The sequence below is a fragment of the Euprymna scolopes genome, chromosome 32, assembly GCF_053919585.1.
Source record: "Euprymna scolopes isolate OS-2025 chromosome 32, ASM5391958v1, whole genome shotgun sequence".
In the NCBI taxonomy this organism is placed as follows: domain Eukaryota; kingdom Metazoa; phylum Mollusca; class Cephalopoda; order Sepiida; family Sepiolidae; genus Euprymna; species Euprymna scolopes.
Genome location: NC_136513.1, coordinates 96,402,605 through 96,408,604, shown reverse-complemented (window position 1 = coordinate 96,408,604; position 6,000 = coordinate 96,402,605).

Below are 6,000 nucleotides of genomic sequence, written 5' to 3'. Positions count from 1 at the left end.
ACGTATTGAGCACTTTTGAAGTAAATACTTAAAGTTTACACATAAATCTATACTCTCGTATATTAATTTTATGTGAGTAAATTAAGTAGATATATATATGTTTTATAAGTAAAATAATAAATAAATATATAATATTTGTTTATGTTCAAAAAGATTTTCCATGATCTCCAAAGGTTGGAGACGCTATTGAGCGTATTATTGTTTAAAAAATCAACACACACATATATATATATATATGTGTGTGTGTGTGTGTGTTGATTTTTCTACCGTGCTGTTGTTCTTTCCATTCTTCTTTATGGATCTGAGTCATGGACTCCATACAGACATCACATTAATCAGCTGGACGTTTTCCACAAAAGCTGTCTACGCTCCATATGTGGTCTTAGCCTCCGCGACAAGGTATCAAATGCCGAATTATTCACAAAATGCAAAATTTCTGGCATTGAATTATTCCTTATTCAATCGCAATTGCGGTGGGCTGGTCATGTATTGAGGATGCCCGATGACAGAATTCCAAAAATTGCGATGTACAGTCAATTTGAGGGTGGTAAAAGAATTGTCGGACGTCCTTGTTGAAGAGTAACTTGTCTGCAGTGAACATACCATACAGGAGACTTGAAGATGAGGTGAATGACCAAAAAGGATGGTGATCAAGGTGTTTTAAAGGTCTCCAGAGGTTTCAATCTGAAAGCTTAAGGCAACTGAAAGAAAACAGAGTAAGAGCAAAACGACTACCAGCCGAACCAATATCTGCAGCATTAAATCCACATTCATGTTCTATTTGTGGCCTTGTCTGCAAGTCCCTTGCTGGACTAAAAAGTCATCAGAGGCAAAAGCATAAATGAGTTTTAGAAATATGGGTTGTCTGAACCTCATACGTCGAAATCGACGGGAGAGTCCATCATATATACATACATACATACATACATACATACATACATACACAGGGTGGAACGATAAAATTGGTTGATCAAACTTCCTGTAAGTCAAAATGAGGTAGAGGGTACTTATCTAGCCGGAGATCTGTGTCAACCTAAATATTTGTACATGCAATTCACAGAACAAACCAAAACTGACCAATGCAGCCACAATTTTTTTTTTTTAATAGACAACACTAAAACTATGAGGGCAATTACAAAACTAGAATAAATTTAAATGCTACAAGTTATCTACAGTATATAATCCACTTTATCTCTTCTCTTTTATGATAACGCTATGCAATCACTGTGTGCTTCTCACAATAATGTAAACACTTTTTTTTTTTCAATTTAGTATTAATCTAATATTCATTTCATCAAAAACAAAACTATAATAGCAATTTCCTTTTCTTTAGCATCAGTTCATGTTATTGAGAAGGAAAACTTTTTCTTTTTGTGTATAACTTTCTAATGTGTAAACAAAAATTATTTAAATAAAATGACACTGCAGCATCCCAGGCAACACTGGATAGGTACAGCTAATGTTAAATAAAGTGGTACAAGACCATAAATCCCACCCCCCCTCCACCTATGAAAAACCAAATGTAATGAAAAATTACAGTAATATGACTTTGTAAAAAAAAAAAAAAACTTCTACAGCTGGGAATCCATATTAGTCCAAAAACATCAGACTGTAGTTTACAGAATTAAACAGAAATCGCCAAAGTAGTTTATGATTTGAAAGCAGTAAAGAAAATATAAAAAAAGACATCAACATTTTAAAATTGCAACAAATACTAAGAGAAATACACTATTTTAGTATAACTATATTCTGTAAGTATATCCATTTACAATATCTGTTAATTATATCCATTAACTCATTGTATTATACCAAGAAATCAAAATGTAGAAAGATTTTTTATCAACCAAGAAAACGTATCGTCCATCATGGCTAGTATGAATCCAGTGAGTTATTCTATTTATTGTATAGGTTAGACACAAGGTCAAGTGTTTCTGTGGAACAAACTGTATTTGAACTTAGCACATCCAGGTTTTCAGTTTGTATCATTAACTACTTAACCACAGTTACTCACAAAGTCAAGTGAATCATAGTTCTTTAAAAAAAAAAAAAAAAAAAAAAAAAAACATTTCTAGCCCATCAAAAAAATTAGTTGAAAAAAAAATTAAATGAATAAATTATTAAATCTTAACACTAAAGTTGGTGGTGAGGATTACATATTAGGGACCCTACACCAGTAGCGATTAAGTTAGAGTGGCAGCTGTACAAATGAAACACCGCCAAGAATGTAGAATAATCTTAGTGGAATGTTACCATGATGTCTGTCCATGTGCGTCACTCATTTCAGTTAAGTTAGAAAGTTAAGTAAATAATTAGCCGAGTTAATTCTCTTCAAACAAAACCTTTAACAGCGAACATCTGCTTTTATCTCTTTCTTCATGAAGCATTAGTCTCTGTCTGTTTCTCTCTCCTGAGTCAATTCTCTTCAAATAAAACCTTGGAGAAAACTCAACAAACGTCTGTTTCCGTCCATTCTTCATGAAAAGAAGCTTGCTTATATAGCAATGATTAGACAAAATGATGATCATGAAAAGAAGCTACTCTAAAAAAAACACTCATATCACCTCACATCTATAAAGGCGTCTACATATGTAAGAATTATTTACTTTTAATTTTTTTTTTTTTTTTTTTTTTTTTTTTTTTTTTTACAAGTCACCACAGGCTACACAAAGATATAGGTTAACAAGTGTAAAGTGGTCATCAGGACAACAGCATAGTGACCAGTAGTAATGTCAACTGGATAAAATTTGATTATTTAAAGAAGACGGCTCTACAAGAACTTGTTTACATTGGACTTGAACACAACCACATTGTAATCAGCTGGAAAGCAGGCCTGCAGAGCAAAGTTCAACAGATGGGGAGTTCTAAGAAAGAAACTATGTGTTTAGATTTTGGCACAGATAGAGAGTGGGTGAAATTGTTGAAAACATAACAGGGAAAGCATGGGGGAGGGGGAGTCAACCCTAACCTTAAGTCAGGAAAAAAGTTGTTTCATTTAATGCCAGTACTAATTGACTGTTCAATATTTCTTGTCTGTTTTGTAAATCGCAAGTGCAAACATTTTATGCAAAATTTCATTTCAATATTTATGGATATTGATTTTTTTTTTTTTTATATTGTTGCTATTCTTATATGAAAAGAGACATTCCAATCAATTTATTTTGAGGAAAAGTGACAATTCTTGGTTTCATTAGTTTTCTTGGTCGAAGTTGAGATATGGATCCCACTACTTTTCTTTTTTCTTTACAATTATTGCCTTGTGCTATGGATCATCGGCTGGAGAAATATGGAAAGAACATTAACAAATCTTTTTAAAATTTATTATTCATGAGATAAATACACTTCATTCTGGTTTTTTTTGTCATTCTTGATGCATTTATTAAAAAAACATACAAGTTTAGTCAGTTCCAGGTTCTAAAGTCTGTAAAAAAAAATATATTAAAAAGAAAAAAAAAAACATCATATTACTTCAGAAATTTCTCCATCAGCTGAGAAACTTTGAGGAATAGAATCTTCCAATCGAAAGTTTTTTGCTTTAAAGATTGTTTTTTGTTGCTGTTTGAGAGAAGACATAAAAAGTTTGCAAGTCATATTTGCTTTAAAGAAGGTCTTTTTGTTGTTGTTGTTGTTGTAAAGCAGACAACGTTAAAAAGTTTTAAAAGTAATATTTGTTTGAAAAGTCATTTTTGTTGTTTATTTTTAAAGAGAAGACAACAATTACAAAAAAAAAAAAATTTTAAATGATTTGGAAAAATCCAGGAAAAGTTTCCTAAATTTTGTTATTTTTTTTTTATTTTTTTTTTTTTCATTTTTTTCATTCATTTTGTACAACTTTAAACAACGAATATGCAAACGATTGATTAAAATAGATATATAAGCAAATTTTTTTTCTTCTTTTTTTGTAAAGGGTTCCATTATTATTGTTTTGGTTTTTTTTTTGTGATATCGTCTTCTGGACATTTCAGAATATTGTTATTGTAATTCACATCGAATTTGCATATGTTCACGTTTTAACTTCCATCAAATCTTACCTGATTTTGCTTGGTGATATTTTCTCCTAAAACATTTAATAATATTGTCATTATCATATTTTTTTTTTAACAATTCTGCTGTTCATTACACTCACAGAAAGATTAGAATGCCAAATTCATATTCAAAAATAGAATACAAATGATCTGCTGAGCTAGCCCCTGTCCTCTCCAAACTCTGCAATAAATGGCTTACCGAATCTTGCTTCTCTGAAAAATTGTCTCTATTGTACCAGTAGAATTGACCCATTCAATTATCTCTCCATTAATCTCCTCCCTCACTTCATTAAAATTTATGAGTCAATAATAAACCAAGTGCATAATCACATTGATACACTGTTTCTTATTAGATCACCAAAGTTAAACAAAATTGAGCCACGTCAGGTCCAGATGGGTGACCAATTTGGGAATACCAGATGCTGTATGTAGGAGGACGTTGACACCTCCCTGCAAGCGCTACAAAAAAACTAACGTCGTCATCTCCCCTAACAAGGATATACATGCGACCAAGAACAACTTGTGAATTTCATACTCCCATGAAACTTCCTCCTTTGGAGGAAGCTGATTGAAGCCATAATTTCATTTCATTGAATGACTAGTCCACCACCTCAAAATTTCTTTCTGATCAATAGTATAAATTTAGACAAGCTTATTCTACAATAGATATTCCAACGATCATTTCTTTACACATATACTACGATGTACTGGACAAGGTGGGGGAAGCTAGGACGTTGGTTTTTGATATCTCAAAAGTATTTGACAAGGTTTGGAATCGAGGTCTTCTCATGAAAATTAACTTGTACGGCATTATTGAACAAATAATATAATCAGATCTTTCTTATACAATGTACTAATCATGTGCGTGCAATTGATTAACTAATTTGCATATCACTTTGCAAAGGGCATCTCATTAATAAACAAATAATTAATTTTTAATTAAATGATTGTTTTTTGTTTAATATTTATGGATATTGTTTTTTATATCATCGATATTCCGATCAATTTATTTTGAGGATGGCTGGCAATTCTTGGTTTCATTAGTCTTCTTGATCGAAAATTTGACAGGGGCCCTACTATTTTTGTTTTTTCTTTTTTATATATATATATATATATAAATGTATCGGTTTTCTTACAAGTATTATCTTGCGATACCTCGTCCATTAATTCGTGATATTATCTCCAAAACATTCAGTAATATTGTTGTTGAATGCTGCAAAACTAACTTAACGATTCCTAACACTATTTCTTAATATTGTTTTCTGAACATTTCTTAATATTGTTTTCTGAACATTTCATAATATTGTTTTCTGAACATTTCATAATATTGCTGTTGTCCCTCATTTGACTATGTTTTCACAAATGACAAAAAAGCTTCTGGAAAAAAAAATTTTTAACATTTAAAAAATATATATTTTATTTATTAGAACTTTCAGTGAATATTTAGAATTACACTTCTTTTCTTTTCTTTTTTTTTTTTTTTACATACAATAAAATCTTTATCATGTACATACTCGTCACAGCATGAAGTTGTCATATTCCAAAAATCAAATAAATTGACCAAGTAGTTTTTGGGTTTTTTTTTTTTAAGAAAATTAAACTTAACAATTTTTGGAGATTAAATATTTTGGCAGCCATTGATGTCAGAGAAATAGCTAAACCTCATTAGTCGAACTGAGGTATGCGCTCTTGAATTTTAATGCAACCAAAAAAAAAATAAATAAAAATATGGTGCCTGCTGCCTGTCCTATTTGGCTAGTCATAATATTTGATTTTCTTAAAAAAAAAAAAAACTACTTGATCACATACATGATTTTTGGAATATGGCATCTATGTTCCATAATGAGTATGTTCAAAGATTTTTCTGTATTTTTGTTTTTGAAATAATTGTAATTCTGAATAAGAACCAAACATTTTTTAATGCCAAATCATTTCGTATGCATATGCTGATTGGCATTGTGGGATAGGGGTAACTGGG